The sequence below is a fragment of the Spermophilus citellus genome (genome assembly GCF_964194105.1).
Source record: "Spermophilus citellus genome assembly, contig: SCAFFOLD_147, whole genome shotgun sequence".
Lineage (NCBI taxonomy): Eukaryota > Metazoa > Chordata > Mammalia > Rodentia > Sciuridae > Spermophilus > Spermophilus citellus.
The window spans coordinates 534,189-554,036 of NW_027672876.1; the positions used below are offsets into that span (position 1 = coordinate 534,189).

Sequence of the window (19,848 nt, forward strand, 5' to 3'; positions counted from 1 at the left end):
CAGCCCATTTTTTAAATTTTGGGGGGATACCAGGGATTGAACTCAGGGGCACTCAACCACTGAGCCACATCCCTAGCCCTATTTAGTACTTTATTTAGAGACAGGGTCTCACTGAGTTGCTTAGCACCTTGCTTTTTGCCGAGGCTGGCTCTGAACTCTGGATGCTCGTGCCTCAGACTCGCAAGCAGCTGGAATTACAAGTGTGCCACTGTGCCCAGCTCTAAGACCCCTTTTAAATGTCACTTCCTCCTCAGGTCCTCCCTTCCTGCTCCCCTGTTCTCTGTGGCATCCATCGCTTCCTATAGTGACTTTGTGCCAGGCTTTGAGCTGCTTGGGGACAAGGTGGGCATCTTACCCACCCTTGCCTCCCAGAGGGCATAGCACAGAGAAGCAACTAGGGCTGGGCACTAGGAGAGCCCCTCCTGTCTGGAGCTATGCGAGGTGTGCCCTTCTCTCCACAGGATGAGTGAAAGGGCCGTGCAGAACTGGAACTCAGGCCATTGGCTGCTGGCACTGTGCTTGATGTGGCTGTGGACCCTCCTGGCCTTTGCTTCCTTGCAGCCTCCCACTGCCACAGGTTAGGGGGAGGCGGCAGGGACTGGGAAGGAGGTTTTCCAGCACACCTGGAAAACTGGATAACACCCCACCCTGTTCCACACAGCGAGCAGATCTCAGAGGCAAGGTAAAATCCATAGATTTCAGGGTTCTGACTCCTCCTTTGTTCATCACCCAGGCAACTGCTTCCTTCTGCTATCCCCACCAGGAGGATGCCTGGGCAGACCCACTATTCTCTGTCCCTTCCAGGCCAGAAGGTGTTCTGCAGGGAGAGAGGCCCTCGGGTGGGGGCTTAAGTCTAGCCTCCTGGCCTAATTCGGGGGTTTTCCTTCTGGGATGGCTGAAGCCTATATAAGTGGATGATCCTCCCCACGTACTGTAAGCCCTGGGGCCCTTGCCCTCACCCTGAGAAAGCAGGGAGGTGGGGGCGGAACCTGGTGCCGGACTTCAGCTTTCTTCTGCTCAGACCCAGGGTCTGCCAAAGGGTGATGAGTGCGGCTTCACTGGTTAGGAACAGGAAGATTTCATCTGCTTCTTTCTCCCCTGCCATTGGATTTTTTCTGTGTGTGATGCTGGGGATCGAACCCAGGACTTGATGCTGCTGGGCATGTGGTCCATCAGTGAGCTAAAACCAAAGCCCTGGAAATCTCTTAAATAACCTTCCCCCAGCCAGGTGTAGTGGTGCACACCTGTAATCCCAGTGACTTCCGAGGCTGCGGCAAGTTGAAGCCAGCCTCAGCAACTGAGCAAGACCCTGTCTCCCAATAAAATATAAAGGGCTGGGGGTGCGGCTCAGTGGTAGAGGTCTTCTGGTTTCAATCCCTAGTAGTTCCCACCCAACACACACAAACAAGAAAGGAAGGAAGGAAAGGCCTTCTCCCTAGCAGGTAGAAGCAGCTCAAGGACCAGCAGGTGGGTGGGAGGGGAGCAGGGCTGGAGGCCTGGGCTGGGGACCTGATCTGATGTGGCTGGCCCCATCAGTCTTTGTAAAACAGGGCACCTGTGAGGTGATCGCTTCTCACTGCTGCTGCCACAGGAACCACATCGAGGAGCACTCCCAGACCATAAAATGCTCCTGCTTTTCCAGCCAGGTGGCTGGCACTATGGGGGCAAAGCCCTCCTGTGAGGATGGTGAGTGAGAAGCTAGGCCCTGGTCAGTGAGAGTCTGAGCAGAGAGATAAGGAGGTCTGGTTGGGCCTTTTCATCTTCTGGGGATCCAATTTCATACCCATCTCAGGGCTTTCATGATCAGAGTCTCAAATGATGGGGCACCCTCTGGGGGACAGGAGGGCAGATATGACTATCTCTGTGTTATAGACAAGGAAAGCTCTTGTTGTGTGCTGTCCCTCACTGCCCAGCCTACACCGACAGACAAGTTCCCTCATACTTTAGGCTTTCTGCCACACACAGCCTTTCAGACGTGGGCTCTTCACCTACTGCTCTCTCCCCAGCCTCTTCCACATGCTCTACTCTCAACCCTGCCTTTACATGAACACTTGTGTTCCTTCACAACACCCTTTCCCACCTACCCACTCTGGCTTCTGTTCTCATGCTTAAGTGGCATCTGAGTAACCATGCCCAGTGTGATCACATGCATGCCAGCTTGTGCCCTCCTGGTCTGTGGACCTCTGCACATCGTGCATAGTAGCTCACACACACCAAGCTGAAGATTGGTACCTCTGTGCCAATGACATGATTGCCTCAGAGACAACTTCACCTACCTCCTTTCCCCCTCAATGTCTTTGGTGAGATGCTGGGACCTGTAGGATTAAAGTTGGTAGGGCTATGTCCCCAGGCCTCAACATTTCTTTCTCTCTGGGCATCCCAGAGTAGGCAGAAGACAAGGGAAACACGGGACTCCATGCCAGGGGTGTGTGGAAATGTGTACCTCATTCACAGACCCCCCCTTGACTGCTGGCTGTGCTTGCAGAGAGCTTAGAGCTGCACTCCTGCCTCCTGCCCCAATAGCACTCTATCATCCTGCAGAGGTGGTGGTGTCAGATGGAGCTCTGCCTGCCAGGGAAGGAGTGTAAGGTGCTCCCAGGCCTGTCAGGATGGAGCTGCAGCAGTGGACACAAAGTCAAAACCCACTAAGGTATCCAGGTGGACACCTCATTCTACTCCTCTTCTTCCTCTTTCACCTGGGGCAGCCAAGGGGGCACAGGAGCCTTGGGGATCCAGGATGGCATGACCCAAGGTGGTATCTGTGAGCAGTGAGATACTCACTGCATCCCCAGGTGGTCCTTCCATGTACAGTCAGACTCTGAGGACTGGTGTTAGGGCTCTGGATGAGAAATCCAGGAGTGTCTTTCTGGCAGATCTTTTGATGGTCCATATGCCTTGTTTTCTCTTCTTTGCCTATAGTGAGTTTGCTTCTGGAAAACATCAAGTCTATACAAACAAAGTGGGGAATTGGGGAAGCTATCTAGATAATTCAGGGAGGAGTCTCTCCTCCTACCTGAATTCCAGGTATAGTAGTCACTCTGCCCAACACTTCTCCATGGACTGTCCCCCCATTCCCACAATTCTAAACTCCAAACAGTTCATACCTCCCTTCCTCTAGTCAAATTGCTATGTCTGCTGTGACAGCACCCAAGAGGATTATTATTTTCATGGTTTGTTGCCTATCCCATGAAACAAGGGGTAATTAAAATTTTATTAAAGTTGTTAGCAATTCCATGCATGTCATGGTTAATTAGTTGCATCTCTTTGTCATCACCATTTGTACAGATGAGTGACATTGTGGGGCAAGCCAAGGCACTGCCTTCTACATTCCGTGCCCATCACCACACACATCGAACAGGCAAACAAACAATAAGAGAAAGAAAGGCAGCCTCAACAGTTTTGAAGAAAGCAACAATTTTCCCAGAGCACAGAACAAATGGAGCAGGGAGTTTGACTAGATATAGAGCATCTTATCTGTAGGCAGAGAAAGGAGACAGCCATTCTGAATATACCTTAGCCTAGATGAGAGTGAGACCCACCACAGAGCTTGTGACATTTGTCACCACATTATATGTTTAGGTTTGTAGCCCATAAAGCCTACACTGTGCTTGCAATTTGTACAGTAACATGGAAGCAAATAATGGGTAAATCATGCCTGATTTATGTTTGCATGATCCAGCTGGGCCACTTTTGCAGCCTGGACTGCTTCAGGAGCAAGGGACCAGCAGCGATGTGACCTGTGTATCCTGGAGAGTCTCTGGCACAATGGAATGGATCCACCTTGTCTTCTATTGTTTGCTGTTTAGGTCACACGATAGCTCTTAGGGATCACAGCCTGGACAGGAGAAGCTTGATTGAGCCTTGGACTGAAGAATGGCATCCAGTCATCACCCAGCAAATTTAGAAATTCAGTTACCTGGACTCATGCTTCATGTCAAATTCAGCATTAACTCTCTTGATTTTAATCAAGTCTCTAAGCAGATATGGATGGATCTCCAAACACATATCTTGAAGACTGTGCTCTGCTAGAGACAAAGAAGTTCAAGACCCAATTCCTGCCCTTAAGGAATATCCGGTTGGGCTGGGGAATTGAAGACAGATAATTTAGGTCATTGAGAGTCTTTGGCACCATGACTTCTGAACCACCTGCTGAGGGCATAATAGGAGTTTGGGGATAAAATTTTCGAAGCTCTTTGGCTACTCCCTGGTCACAAGGCACAAAGATGAGAATTCACAATCAGCACCTTTCCATCCATCCTGATTCCATGGTAAACTGCTAACAAGTTGAAGGAAAGCTTTCTTCCTTATGCCAGGCCAGTAATCTCTCATTTAGATGGGATTGGATTGACTTGGGGAAGGAAAGCAATGAAGCATCTGTGGAGTCACAGCATGTTTGAGCTGTTTGTTGGGTATGGAATGCACAGGTCATTAGAATCAGCCTCATCCAAGCACCTCATGTTTCTGTTCATTTGCTTATTGTAACAGATAAGAAAGCTGGATGTGGTGGCGCATACCTAATCCCAGCAACTCTGAGACTGAGGCAGGAGGATCACAAGTTTGAGGACAGCCTGGAAAATTTAGCAAGTCCTTGTCTCAAAATAAAAAGAGCTGTCGGTGTAACTCAATGGTAGAGTACTTGCCTAGTATATGTGAGAGGTCAGGGTTTGATCCCCAGTATTACCGAGAGAGAGAGAGAGAGAGAGAGAGAGAGAGAGAGAGAGAGAGAGAGAGAGAGAGAAAAGAAACTGAGCCCCAGAATGCTGAGGTTGAGATGATTATCCCATGAGCTCACAGCCTGGTCTCTCAAATCTCTAAGACTGCAGCCTTTCACTAGTGTGGACATTGGAATTCCAACCTAGACCTTCCTTATTACACCTGACCCTGTAAAGCATTGGCTGGACAGTAGCAACATATTTCTTGGAATATGCTAGACACTTTGACCAAGTTTACTGTTCTCCTATCTGCAATAAACCAGAATCTTTACACACCAGGATGTAGAGTCACTTTGTCTCCACTCTGCCCTAAGCCCCCCAAATTCCAAATAGGCTCCATGATAACACAGAGGTCACTCAGCCCACTTGCAGTGGGGGTGCTTGGTTGGCATCCCCATTGCCTGCTCTGACCCATCTCTTTTGTGGTCTTTAGCCTGTGACGCTCTCAGAAGTTCTGGTTCCAGGAGAAAGTCTGGGAGGAGTGTAGGGCTGGACAAAGTCCTGTCACTTCAAATTCATCTGCTGAGGTGGTAGGCTGGAGCCTTTGTCTAGGGCTGAGGGTCAGCTGGCACCATATGATAGCTTGGATGCAGCCTCTGTGATGGTGGGGATCACCAGGGCTTTTCACTTTACAAATAAGGACCAGACAGGTTAACTGATTGGTCCAAGATTAAACAAAAAAGCAGGTGGCAATTCTGGAATTGGAAACCAGTTCTTCCAACTGAAAATTCCAACATCTTTCCATTGCACCAAGCTGCTCTGGCTCTTCTCATTTCCAAGCTCTTAGGAATAATTATAGCTGGTCCTCACCCAAAGAGCTCTCAAATCCGCCATTGGCAAAATGGTCCCTTTGAGTGGAGGGTGGAAAGATGCAAAATCAGCAGAGGAAGAACAGCTTCTGGGCCCTGAGAATTCTCCCCAGGCCCATCAAGGCTATTTAGGATGTGTTAACAGGTTTTCTCCTGAACCTAGCAAACCCAATATTCCATCCAGAACTCCGCAGGGGTGAACTCAGAGGCATTTCCACCCTGCCAGGAGCTGACTGGGAGGGAGAGGAACCCGGACTACTCTCAAGCAATTCCGCAAACACTGCTCATCCTCACTTTGGCTAAGTGTCCTGAGGCTGCTGGAGAGAAACTATGAGGAGAAACCTCTTTTCCAGGGTGGGGCATTAATGCTTCCTTTGGTTTCAGAGGTTTGCATTGAGGTAGGAAGATATAACTTTGGTCCCATGAGCTCTTTGAAATTTGCACACTACTTATCTTCCAGGGTGAGAACCATTAGATGAGTGACCAGCCACTCACACGCATGTTTATGACGTCCAGCCATGGCCAGGGAATTATTTGTGGGTAGTAATTAATGGGTACGGCACTGCCCCTGATGATTCCTCTTCCAGAGCCTGGGGCCCCTTGGCTGGGGGAGCGAACCAAGCAGCAGCACTCACAGCCCCAGGTCTCCCAGCACTCGCTAAATCTTTGGGCTTTCCTTCAGCCCCCTCCCACTTTGCCTTGTGTGGCCTCACCACTGTTGGCAGTTAAATGTCACCTCTTTCTGGCCCTGAAGCAAAAACCCAGAAAGCCGCACCTCCTCTCCAAACCAACTAGCTGTCAATTAATACTCTCCTTCCCTTGGTGCTTCCTTCCCCCAACATCTCTCTACTTTCCCACCAAATGCAGATGCAAGGTTTTTGCATAATCACCTCCCCCACTGCCACCTGCAAAGGGTCCAGAGGGCAGCAGTCCCTGGATGCCCCGCCCCCCTGCCTGCTGTTACAAATTGGAATTCACGCTTGGAATAAGAAGCTCTAATATTTACAGAGCACTGTTCTGACACTTTACTGATATTAACTCACTATCACAATCATGAATTAGCCACCATTATTAGCCTAATTTGCAGATTAAAGAAACTGAGGCACACAGAGTTTAAGTAACTTGCTCATCTTGTTTAGAAAGTGATAGTCAGTATTCAAACCCAGGTTGTCTGATGTGTACCCTCCTCTCTCCTTCCTCCTCTCCTCCCCCTCCCCTTCCTCCTCATTCCCTCCCCCTCCTCCTCATCCCATCCCCCTCCTCCCCCTCCTTCACCTCTTCTCATTCTCTCCTTTTTTGTTCTTCACTTTTATAAGGATTTAAACAGATAGAATAGCATAATGAATCCCCACACCCATCACCTCAATTTAACCAACTGTTACTACCATACTTTTAATCTATTTTGTAAATTCTCTGATAAACAAGGATTTTTTTAAAAATAGTATTGCTTCAATATCACAATCACGGCCAACTACATAAACAATTTCTTCATATTGCCTAATATTCAGTCCATGTTCAGTTTGTTTTTTTTTTCCTGGTTTATAAAAATACAGTTCTTATATTTAAATGGATATGCAAAGGTCACATATTGCCCTTGGTCCACCTGCATCTCTTAAGTCTTTTTTAATCTATAACACTTTCCTCCCCCAGTTATTCCCTAAAGCAACTAACTTGTAGAAGAGACTTAGTCTTTTATCCTATATTATTTCTCACATTATGAATTTGCCTAATTGTATTCTCATGGTACTGTAAACCAGCCATTTGACCTGGAGTGCTGGTTTATGTAGTACACACTGCTGATGTGTCTACATTCCTCTGGGCATTCATTTCTACAGGTCAAAGGTTAGCATCATGCTGCCAAAGGGCCATTTCCTCAAAGTGAAGCCCACTTACCTGTACTTGGGGTAAACTATGTCATTACCCTTGCAATACTGCAAGGGTAATGACATAGTTTAGACTTTTAAATGTTACTTGAATTTCCTATTTCAAAAAGAGTAACAACAAATTATTTAAATGGTTTTAGACATCATATTTCTATGAATTAGATATATAAGATATCCCCTCTTTTAAATATGAAGGAATGAGAAATTTTACAGTTTGTGTGAGTTGCCCAGAGTTATCAGCTAGTTGATACTCAAAATCAGATCCTGTTCCAAAATCAATGCTTTTCCCCCATATCAGTCATTTAAAGACAGTTTATTTCTACTAGGCATGGTAGCACATGCCTGTAATCCAATGACTTAGAAGGATCCTAAGTTTGAGGCCAATCTCAGCAATTAGAGTGACCCTGCCTAAAAATAAAAAAAAAAAAAATAAGAAGAGCTGGGGATATAGCTCAGCCCATAGGTTTGATACTGCCTTAATACCACAAATAGCTTATTTTCTTATTTTAGATTTCACATGTATTCTATTAAATAAATATGCTAGAATATGACTAAATATGCTTTAACTATGAGTGGAACTTATAAACCAATAAATTGTGAGACTTATATTACCATATATTGTTTTCTCCTGAATTCAAGTTTTTCTAAACCAAGAGAACCTGTCCATTGAGGTTCCAACAATTGAGAATGCAGTTCCTGAAGTAAGACTGAGTCACCCAGTTGAAGAGGGTCCAATTCAGTTGGTGGTTGTGCTGGGATTGAGGCAATGAATGGAACAGGAAGGCACTGGTCTGCATGTTCCCTTAGGAGTTTGCATAGAAGTGTGAGATTAGGCAGGTAGGACACAAGGGGAGGAGGAGTGATTAGAAAGCTTTGGTTGATTAAGAAAGGGTGCCCATAGAGTAGCTCAAAGGGGCTAAGGTCTGAGGGAGCTCTTGGGGCTACCTGAATTCAGGTGAGGGCCAATGGCAGGAGATTGGGCCAGAAAAGCCTGAGTTCAATAGCATGTTTAGTGAGATAATCCTTGAGAATGCCATTAGGCCTCTCAACCTTACCCAAGTGTTGGGGATTGGTGGGGGATGTGGAGCCTCCAAGTGATGTTGAGGCCTTTGGAGACTAGTTGAACAACCTGAGGAGTGAAGGCTGGACTGTTGTCTGACTGGATGGAGGCAGGAAGTTCGAACCTGGGAATGATCTGCTGGATAAGGATGGAGGTGACAGTGTTAGCAATCTCCCTGGATGTAGGGGAGGCTTCTATCCAATGTGGAAAAGTATCAACCAAAGAAAGTAGGTAGCAAAGATTTTGTGCCTAGGCACATGAGTGAAGTTGATCTACCAGTCTTTGCCTGGTAGTGGCTCCTCATCTGAGGTGTGGGGAGTTTAGGTTTGATATTTCCTTGTGGGGAAACTGTAGAGCAGACAGAATAAGCAGAGTGGACCTGTTGGAGAGTAGTTCTCATTCCTATGAAGTGAAAGAGGGATTGTGAAAACTAGAAAAAAAAGGGTTAGAGAGGGTTTTAGATGGGCAGAGTCTCTGGAGCCAGAGGAGTTGGTCATGAGTCGTAGGTCTCTGTCTTGGGCATCAGGGCTGGTAGTCTTAAAGAAGTGGTTGATTGACCAACTGGTTGGTGAATTTGTGTATCTGATGTTGCAGGAACTTCTGTAGGCAATTTAACATACATGGTCCTATTAGGAGAAACATAAAGAGGACTAATAGGGATCCTGTGAGGGTGAGGAGCTAAGGCCATACTTGACTGAACATTCCCCATGGAGCCTGTTGGCCCAGTTGTTGTCTCCTCTTTTTTAGCTGTTCTTGTTTTTTATTACCTCTAGGAATGACTTTTTGGCTTAAGTTTTTTGGTAGGTGTTTAAGATCAAGCTGGTCAAAATTGACTTTGTTTCTATCTATTGTTAAGAGTCAGCCAAGTTCCCATAGGGGTTGCTCATGGGGGAACTTGAGAGCAGCTTCTTAGTTCTGCTAGTGCCATTTGTGCTAGGATGGGTCCATGCGGCTTCCCTTGGAAGCATCAGGTATGTCTCCTGTCTCCAATGACCCTCCTATTCACAGCAAATGCACGGATTGGCTTTTCATTCTCCAGTGGTCTCATTAATCTCCCTGATCAGGAGGTTATGTGGCCCAGAGTTGCAAAGCTCTTTAGAGAAGTACCCTGTTCCCTGGATTTCAGACTGACTCAGACTGTAAGAGTGAAATATTAGTTTTCTTGGCCATTTTAATTTAACTTTAAGTTTTGATCATAAACATCCAGCAAAATCAGTTTCACCTTAAATTAAGAGTACTGGGCTTTAGCAGAAGTCTGGCCTACTTTGGAGTCATTCTGACATATAGTAAGATGGGAGGCAGAGCCTTATCTCAGGTAAGGTTAAGATTTATAAATCTTAGGTAAAGTGTTCTATTATTTAACTGATCTTTGTTTTAAAATATCATTTTATAAAGCTTACATATATTGTTGCTTGATGTCACATGAATACTAACTAATACAATATGATATTACATTTAAATTGTACCCAGTGTATAGAACTTCATATTAATCTTATTGATAACAGGTCCATTTCTAGAACATTAAATGATATAAATAAATCTCCAATATGTTATTTTTAAGTCTAATATTACCATGTAACCTTTTGGAGAACACCAGCTTGATATAATTTTTTTAAAGCTTTTATCTTAAAGACTTATATACCTGGAAAATATGAACACATTTAATACATAAAGAAGAGTAATAGTACCACAATTACATTGATGTTTTATATTAATCAAGTTTAGCTCTTAAAGAAATAACATATTACAATATTGCAAAATAACAGTTGTTGTTTAACCATAGTTGTATAATGCTTAATTCCTTCAAGATTACTTGCTCAAAAAACTTACATATATAACCAATGTACACAGACCTTCTTTATCACTTGCTTAAACCCTCTTATTTACTTAATCATATAGACTCTTATCCAGAAACACATTTTCCTTCTATTAAATCCATACTTAGAGCCTTCTAATTTCTCTTCCCTATCTGTTAATTCCTTTTTTATTCACATTTTGCAAAAATCCTTGTAAATTTCTGAACTTAGGCAAATTATTCCATTTTAATAGGAGATATTTTGTTATTTGAAGCACACAATTAATCACATCTGTTGACCATTTCATGAAAACTTTAACAATGTTTAAGTATATAGAATTATATTATTGTAGGGAGCTGGAGTTCTGAATATCAGCTGTTATGGATTTGAGCCAAATCATCTTCTTTTTGGTCTGTAGAAATCACTTTACTTACTATCTCTGGAATCCAACTGTCTTCCTAATCCTACCTACTATCTCTTTTTGACTGGATGTTCTCTTCTACATTCAATAATCTGAGGTACAAGATTCTATGCCATTGTATATTGATACATCTGTGCAGAAAGTAATTCAAACCTATGAATCCCAATCAAGTGCCCAATGCTCATCTGTGCTTCAAATCTTACCTAGATTTCTGTTTTCATACTTATATTTCACCCATATATTCTTATAAATATCACAGGTTCTCAATACCAGTATTCATCTAGCAGAATGATTCCTAACCCAAATTGAACATGTTATTAACCATAACCATACACTGTTTTCTCAATATAACTTTACAAAAGACCAGATAAAGAGTTGATCTTACAATACAGGAAAGTAGGGTATCCTACACCTGCTGAGAACCACAAAGGTAGATGCAGAAATAATTTCTGGAGAAGATGTAGGCAGCTATGTAGGACCTAAGAAAGGACCTAAGAAAGCAAAAGTCATCTTCCAAAGCAAACAACCCGGTCAGGAGGAAGGGATGTGTCTGAATCAGCCTCTCTCTTCTCAATGCAGGGAAGATGAACCAAGCCAGACCTGTGTGGATAGCTGTTCCCAGGTTCCTATGGTTTATATACCATTCTAACTTGTGGAAGTGTCACAGGAAGATGGGGTAGCCTCCATCTCATGGGACCCTTGGAGGCAACTGTTAGGACAACGTGGTTGCCAAGCCAGTGACCTCATTCAGTTCCTTGAAGGAAGTGACTTCACCTCACTTCCTTGGTGATGGAACTCTCTGAACTTGGGATTTGGGTAGTGAAGCACCCAGAGCCAGTCCCAGTACCAGTCCCATTGGGCTCACTTGTTTGGATTTACCAAGGACAGAGTCAGTCTTTCTTTGTACCTACTGATGTGAGGATGGCCAATTGACAGGAAAGTTCTGAAGAGGGAACTTTCCTGAGAAAGAAGGTATTGACTCATGGCCGGCTCCTGACAACTTCACAGATTTGGCCAAAGAGACCAGATCTGAGACAGAACAGGCCAGTGCTCGGGAACATAGTATGGCCCACCAGTCAGAGGACACTACAGATAGTCAAAGACGTACTTGGGGTAAGGAGGTGCCTTTGTGGGTGTGTGTGTGAATTTGTGGTTCTGTCTCATATTCTGAGAATATGTAGGAAAGGTGTTTGGTTCTGTTTGAGTGGAATGTTTCTAGTGATTCATTTGCACATGGCGAGTGTTTCTATGTTTATGTATCCCACTGAGTCTGTGGTTGTAGACATTAGGAAACAGAATGCATGAATGGATATGTTCTGTCTAGTGGAAAGCATCCCAGCATTCATCCTGCCAATTTATGAATGGACTGCAGCTTGCCTTATTGATGGGCAACACCTACTATCTTCCTAAGTTCCTGTATTCTTCCTGAATTCTGGACACTGTCCAGAACAGGCTCATGGTTTTGTGCCCAAGATGTGTACCACCTCCAAGCTCTGTGACATGGCCATGTACTGGATAGCTGAAGGGATTTCCTAGCATCTCAGAAAACTCAGATATCAGTGTGACCAGGAAAGTCTCAGTGGAGAAACTTTGCTTAGGGACATTTTCTTACCTATTGTTCTGTTGCCCTGAATGTCAGGAAGGTCTTTGCCTCAGGCCACCCCTTTGTGAAGCCTAAAGAAAACAGTTTCCAAATGGAAATTAAGGGGCATTACCTGTGGCTCTTTGGTTAACTGCTTTGTAAAGGGATGTGTCTGAATCAGCCTCTTGGCCCTGTGTGAGGCTGTGGCTTAGATTCTCAGCACCTGATGAAACTAAATAAAGATCACATGTGTGCATCCAAAACAAAAATGGCCAAAAGAGCAGTCATTGTGGATGAAGTCTCTCGCCTTCCTCTGTAAGTTTCCTGACCTCCGTGAAGTGAAAATAGGGATCCTTTGGGTCAAATTAGTTCTTCAAAGCCCTGCAGAGACTAGCCCATAGGTTTTTGGGTTTTCTCATGACTGCAATTCACATAAAGAATCAAACCTGACAGTCAGAAGGCCTCAAATTTGAGTAGCAGAGCAGTATTAAGGGCAGGCCTAATTGATCTCTGCTGGTTCTCAGGAAGGTTGTGCAATCCATCCTGACTTTAGGCAAATGAGGGGCATGAGAGCATATTTTGGACACTGTCTTGGGCTACACCCCTCATGGAAAATTCTAGCCAGAGGTTATGATAAATGTGTATATGGAAGAAGATGAGGGCCATGTGGGAGTGTTTGGTTTTAATTGTTGTCTTTTGTGTGGTGGTTAGAAGACATGACTGGGTCAACCACATCTTAAACTCTGGTGTGATCCCCCTTAGAGACTGAGTTCTGGAACTTACCTCAGAGAAGTATTGCCATGATTGTGTTGGAGTTTTAGGAGGCCATGCATGAGTCGCCCTTGGAAACTGAGATCTAGGCCCAGTGTGGCTTTCCACACAGCACTGGGAATCTCAGACAGGATTTCACATAATTTTACTCTTAAGACTTGGCAGGCATAGTTGAGAGTCAAAACACACATGTACCTCACATTGTAGACCTCAATGGGACTGGCTTCATGTGACCTTTTGGGCACTGTTTGGGAAGCCTTGCCTTCGAGAGTTCTCCAAAGCTTTCATTGAAAGGAGATTCCTCACCATTTAATGGTTCCTGTATGAATTGAAACCCACAGTGCCTACTCCTTCATCCTTGAAATATGGCTAGATAAATACCATGAAATTTTTGATATTCCCATGAGCAGGTGGCACTGGAGAACCTTTGGATGTCCTGTTGCTGATCATGAATGTATCAGACAGTGCCTTGATTGACTGGATTTCATCAAAATGGTGTAGAACAGAGATTCCAGTAAGTTGGAGCCTGCTAAGAAGTGGGCCTGGAGCAGTGGAGTGGAGGTGTGTGATAAAACATCTGCAGTGGGGCCATGGGGATCTGCCATTGGCTTCCAAATGACTTGTGACTGACATGGTGCAGCCAGCAGACTTTTATATGTACTGACATCTTGTTATGTGGAGAGGTTTCAGGTCATGTTTAGTATCAGGTTGCTACGGTCAAGGGGGAAAGCTGTATGGAAAAGCAGCCCAGTTGGTGAATTCTTTTGTAGACTCTGACCCAGCACACGTGAGAGAACTTCCTGAAGCCCTGTGTTTCTTTTGTACTCCTTGTATTTCATGAAATAAACACCAAATTCACAGTAAAGCTGACGAAACACCATGAAAAATGGAAGGTGACCAAATGGCTTCACAGTCCACACAGGGAGACAGTAAATCCCAGTGGCCACAATATAACTACAAAGAGAGGATTCAGCACTGCAGCTTCATGTTAATTGGAAAATAAGAAACCATGTACTCCAGGTCACATAGATGCAGACCCAGCTTTGAGGGTCTCACTACAAAGGAAGCTAAAGCTCCTGACAACAACATATATTTCAAGTGCCCAACCTCAGAGGCAGTTTCTCAAGAAGTCATTAAGCCTGTAGAGCTGCATGTTTGTGGAGTGTTTACCCTTTCCCTTACTTTTAAAATCTCCTCTACCACCTCCAAGTTTGTGAACTCCTGAGCATTTTGCATTCCAGATATATCTTCACAGAGTTTCTTCCTCTTTTCCTATAACTTTGTCTTACTTGGGGTGATGTTAAGGTCAAGGAAGTGTTCTGGATAATAGTTGGAAGATTTTTGTGTAGCACATTTTTCCATACACATTGGGTTCATTTTCCTCTTTTACATTGAAATACTTAATCCCTGACACCAACCCATACCGTACTAGACTCTGAATACAAATCCTAACATGATGGAGAAAAATAAACCTAACAGAAAAGAAGTACAGGCAGTTCATAGGAGGCCTGGTGTATACTTGGACTTGCATTTTGCTTTATCAAGGTTATGTGTTATAAATATAGTCAACTTTTCATTGTAATAATTCTGCATGAGTTTTGAAAGTTAACAAATATGTAAATTCCTGTCTCCCTTTTTCTGTAGCCTATTTAAAACATGTACTTTTATATGCATATATAGAATCCTACCTGGTATCCCACATACATTCTTGTGAGATCACTGACTTTGGCAGATACATATTGTGAGATCACCTCCCCTAAATGCTTATCGAAGTGAAAATTTAACCTATTGGTGAACTTCCTAGTTGAAGAACATTATACATAAATCCATGTTCAGAAAAATGAATATTTTTGGATCTAGGAATGATATATATTCCATGATGAATTTTGTTAGGCATGTATATTGCTACTTTTTAATATATATATATATATATTAAAAAGTATATATATATTTTTAATATATATATATATATACACTCGAGATTTTTCAAAATATGAAGTATATGTGTCTCATTATACACTCCCTAAATTCATTTATGTTAAGGCATGTGGAAATATAATCAACTTTTCACAAGATTATTCTCAGAAATATTCATTTTCCTGAAATACATATATGTTTCCTACTACTGAATACTAACTTCAGTGAATGGTGCATACAAATCCTAATATTTCTACAGTAACTGACCCCAGTTTAACATCAACACAAGTAGATTCCTATGGGACATGATGTGTATTGTGACATTATTTTTTATTCAACATTGGTACATTACATTTTCTTCAGTTTATGTACATCATGAAATATATGCTTTCTTCCACAAGTTCACAAAATTATAGACATTTGATTCACTTTCAATTACTTCTTGCATCAGTACACATGTATTTCTCCATATTTCTTGACTGGCCTTTTCATTATATTACTTTCCAAATACATTATTTTCGATGTCCATAATCATTTTTGAAGCAAATCTTACACATCTTCATGATGAACAGTAACCCTAATATTACCATTAGATGTATAACTGTTTGGAATGAATGTATGTATATCAATATGAGATTTCATGTATATTTTAAGATATCATTTCAATCCATTAAAGTTGGAACCAGTTATATTATTTATTCACAGTGTGGTCTATTCATGCATCATCTCTATATTCATAGACACAGGGTACACCTATTTGTATCCCCAATACTGATTTATAGGTCTTCAAAATATTGCTCACAGAAATGGTGGAAGAAATACACATGTCACCTGATCTACATATTCATTTCATCACAGTAATACTCTTGACACTAAATTAAAGATCACACTTAGGATTGTACCAAAGCCTAAATTGAAGGTGAGCATGGATTACTAAAACATCCATGTCCATGTAGCCTAATGCTTTCAAATTTCAATCCTATCGGTGACTACATATTTGTTTCTTCCTAAGATTTTGTATTCAACCTCCCCCTGTTGCAAATGTCTAATCCTATCACTCACTTTATACTTTGCCTGATTTACTAATGTCTATATTGATATCTGCTTTCCTACATATTTTCCCCAGTTCATTAATGTGACTGACTCTTCACATGTGCTGATATTTACATTCACTGTCTAACCGAAACCCTATTGCAAAAAAAACCTTTGGTCCAAATCCTATGATCACTCTTCTTCCTAAACCTATTGACTATCTTCCTAATCCTACCAACTATCCCTTTATGACTGGATGTTCTCTTCTACATTCAATAATCCGAGGTACAAGATCCTATGCCATTGTATATTGTTTTATATGATACAGCTGTGGAGAACGTAATTCAAACCTATGTATCCCAATCAAGGGCCCAATGCCCTTCTGTGCTTCAAATCTTACCTAGATTTCTGTTTTCATACTTACATTTCACCTATATATTCTTATAAATATCGCAGGTTCTTAATACCAGTATTCATCCAGCACAATTATTCCTAACCCAAATCGAACATGATATTAACCCTAACCATACACTGTTTCCTCAAATAACTTTACAGAAAAGCAGGTACAGAGTTGATCTTACAATACAGGAATGTAGGGGATCCTAAACCTGCTGAGAACCTCAAAGCTAGATGCAAAACTTATTTCTGGAGAAGATGTAGGCAGGTATGTAGGACCTGAGAGAGCAAAAGTCATCTTCCATGGCAAAAAACCCGGTCAGGATGAAGGGATGTGTCTAAATCAGCCTCTCTATTTTCAATGCAGGGAAGATGGTCCAAACCAGGCCTGTGTTGTTAGCTGTTCCCTGGAGCCTATGGTTTATATACCATTCTAACTTGTGAATGTGTCACAGGAAGATGGGGCAGCCTCTATCTCATGGGACACTTGGAAACAATTGTTAGGAAAAAAGTGGTTGCCAAGGCAGTGACCTCACTCAGTTCCTTGAAGGCAGTGACCTCACATCACTTCCTTGGTGATGGAACTCTCTGAACTTGGGATCCAGGTAGCGAGGCACCCAGAGACAGTCCCAGTCCTGGTCCCATTGGGCTCACTTGTTTGGATTTAACAAGGACAGTGACAGTCTTTCTTGATACCTACTGATGAGAGGATGGACAAATGCCAGGAAATTTCTGAACAGGGTCCCTTCCTGAGAAAGAAGGTATTGGCTCATCACTGGCTCCTGACAACTTCACAGATTTGGCCAAGGAGACCAGATCTGAGACAGCACAGGCCTCTGCTCGGAACATAGTATGGCTCACTAGTCAAAGGGCACTCCAGATAGTCACACACCTACTTGGGGGAAGGAGGTGCCTTTGTAGGTGTGTGTTTGAATTTATGTTTTTTTCTCATGTTCTGAGAATATGTAGGAAAGTTGGTTTGTTTGGTTTGGATTGGACTGTTTCTAGTGAGTCGTTTGCACGTGGCATGTTTTTCTATGTCTATGTATCTCACTGTGTCTGTGGATGTAGACATTAGAAAACATAATGCATCAAGGGATGTGTCCTGTCTATTGGAAAGGTTCCAGGATTCTTCCTGCCCAATTTATGAATGGACTGCGGATTGCTTAATCAATGGGCAACACCTACTATCTTTCTAAGTTCCTGTATTCTTCCTGAATTCTGGCCACTCTCCAGAATAATCTCATGGTTTTCTGTCCAAGATATGTACCACCTCCAACTCTTTGACATGGTCATGTAATGGATAGCTGAAGGGAATACCAAGCATCTCAGAAAACTCAGATTTCAGTGTGACCAGTAAAGTCTCAGTGGAGAAATCCTACTTTGGGCCTTTTTCTTACCTCTTGTTCTCTTACCCTGAATGTAGGAAGGTCTTTGCCTCAGGCCACCCCTTTGTGAAGCCAGAAGAAAAGAGTTTCCAAATTGAAATAAAGGGACATCACCTGTGGCTCTTTGGTTAATTGCTTTGTAAAGGGATGTGTCTGAATCAGCCTTCTGGCCCTGTGTGAGGCTGAGGCTTAGATTCTCAGCACCTGATGAAACTAAATAAAGATCCCATGTGTGCATCCAAAACAAAAATGGCCAAAAGAGCAGTCATTGTGGATGAAGTCTCTCGCCTTCCTCTGTAAGTTTCCTGACCTCCGTGAAGTGAAAATAGGGATCCTTTGGGTCAAATGAGTTTTTCAAAGCCCTGCAGAGTCTAGCCCATAGGTGCTTGGATTTTCTCATGAATGCAATTCACATAAAGAATCTATACCTGACAGTCAGTAGGCCTCAAATTTGAGAAGTGGAGCAGTATTAACAGCAGGCCTATTTGATTTCTCCTGGTTCTCAGGAAGGGTGTCCAAGCCACCCTGACTGTAGTCAAATGAGGGGCATGGGAGCTTATTTTGGATACTGTCTTGGGCTGCACCCCTCATGGAAACCTCCAGCCAGAGGTTATGATGAGTGTCTATATGGAAGAAGATTAGGGCCATGTGGGAGTGTTGTTTTTTTTTTTAATTTTGGTCATTTTTGTGGTGGTTGGAAAAGATGACTGGGTCCCCCTAAGCTTGAACTCTGGTATGATTCCACTTAGAGTCTGAGTTCTGGAACTGATCTCAGAGAAGAATTGCCATGAATTAGGTTGGGATTTTAGGAGGTGACTAATGAGTGTCACCCTTGGACACTGAGATCTAGGTTCAGGGTGGCTTTCCACACAGCACTGGGAATCTCAGCCAGGATATCATATGATTTCATTCTTAAAGATTTTGCAGCCATAGTTGAGAGTCAAAACACACATGGACCTCACATGGTAGACCTCAATGGGCCTGGCTTCATGTGACCTTTGGGCCACTCTTTGGGAAGCCTTGCCTGCGAGATTTCTCCAGAGCTTTCATTGAATGGATATTCCTCACCATTTAATGGTTCCCGAACGAATTGAAACCCACAGTGCCTCCTACTTGAACCTTGAAATATGGCTAGATAAATACCATGAAATTTTTGAAATTCCCTTAACCAGGCGGCACTGGAGGACCCTTGGATGTCCTGTTGCTGATCATGACTATACCAGACAGTGCCTTGAATTGAGTAAATTTAATGAAAATGGTGTAGAACAGAGATGGCTGTAAGTTGGAGCCTGCTCAGAAGTGGAGAAGTGCAGTGCATTGGTGTGATAAAACATCTGTGGTGGGGACATGTAGATCTGCCATTGGCTTCCAAATGAATTTTGACTGAAATGGTGCACCTGCACACCCTTATATGTAAAGGCATCTTGTTATGTGGAGAGGTTTCAGTACAATGTTCAGAATCAGATTGCTACAGTCAAGGGGAAAGATGTATGAATAGCAGCCCGGTCGGTGTATTCTCCAGCAGACCCTGACCCACCACACGTGACAGAACTCCCTCTAGCACTGTGTCCCAGTTGAACTCCTTGTATTTCATGAAACAAATACCAAACTCCCAGTCCAGCTTTAGAAGCACCATGAAAAGTGGAGGATGTCCAAATGGCTTCACAGTCCACAAGGGGAGACGCTAAGCCCCCAGTGGCCAATGTTTACCTACAAAGAGAGGATTCAGCACTGCTGCCTCATATTCGTTGGAAAATAAGAAACCATGTGCTGCAGGTCACATAGATGCAGACCCAGCTTTGATGATCTCAGTACAAAGGTAACTAACGCTTCTGACAACGACATATGTTTCATGTGCTCAACCTCAGAGGCAGTTTCTCAAGAAGTCATTAGGCCAGCAGATGTTCATGTTTGTGGAGAGTTTACCCTGTCCCTCACTTTTGGAATCTCCTCTACCACCTCCTAGGTTGTGAACTCCTGAGCATTTTCCATTCCAGATATGTATTTACAGATTTTATTCCTCTTCTCCTGTAATTGTGTCTTACTTGGGGCAATGTTAATGTCAAGTCAGTGTTCTGGAA

General features: G+C 43.2%; 1 pseudogene across 1 annotated transcript in view; it reads left to right on the forward strand.

Moving 5' to 3' along the window:
* The first annotated feature begins 255 nt into the window (after nucleotides 1–255).
* LOC308640489 (chemokine-like protein TAFA-3) overlaps nucleotides 256–19,848 on the forward strand; it is an 86,243-nt pseudogene continuing 66,650 nt past the window's right edge. The window contains exons 1-3 of the transcript in view: nucleotides 256–577; nucleotides 1,537–1,686; nucleotides 2,524–2,658. The product of the transcript in view is annotated as a chemokine-like protein TAFA-3 (transcript). The remainder of the gene's footprint in view (nucleotides 578–1,536; nucleotides 1,687–2,523; nucleotides 2,659–19,848) is intronic.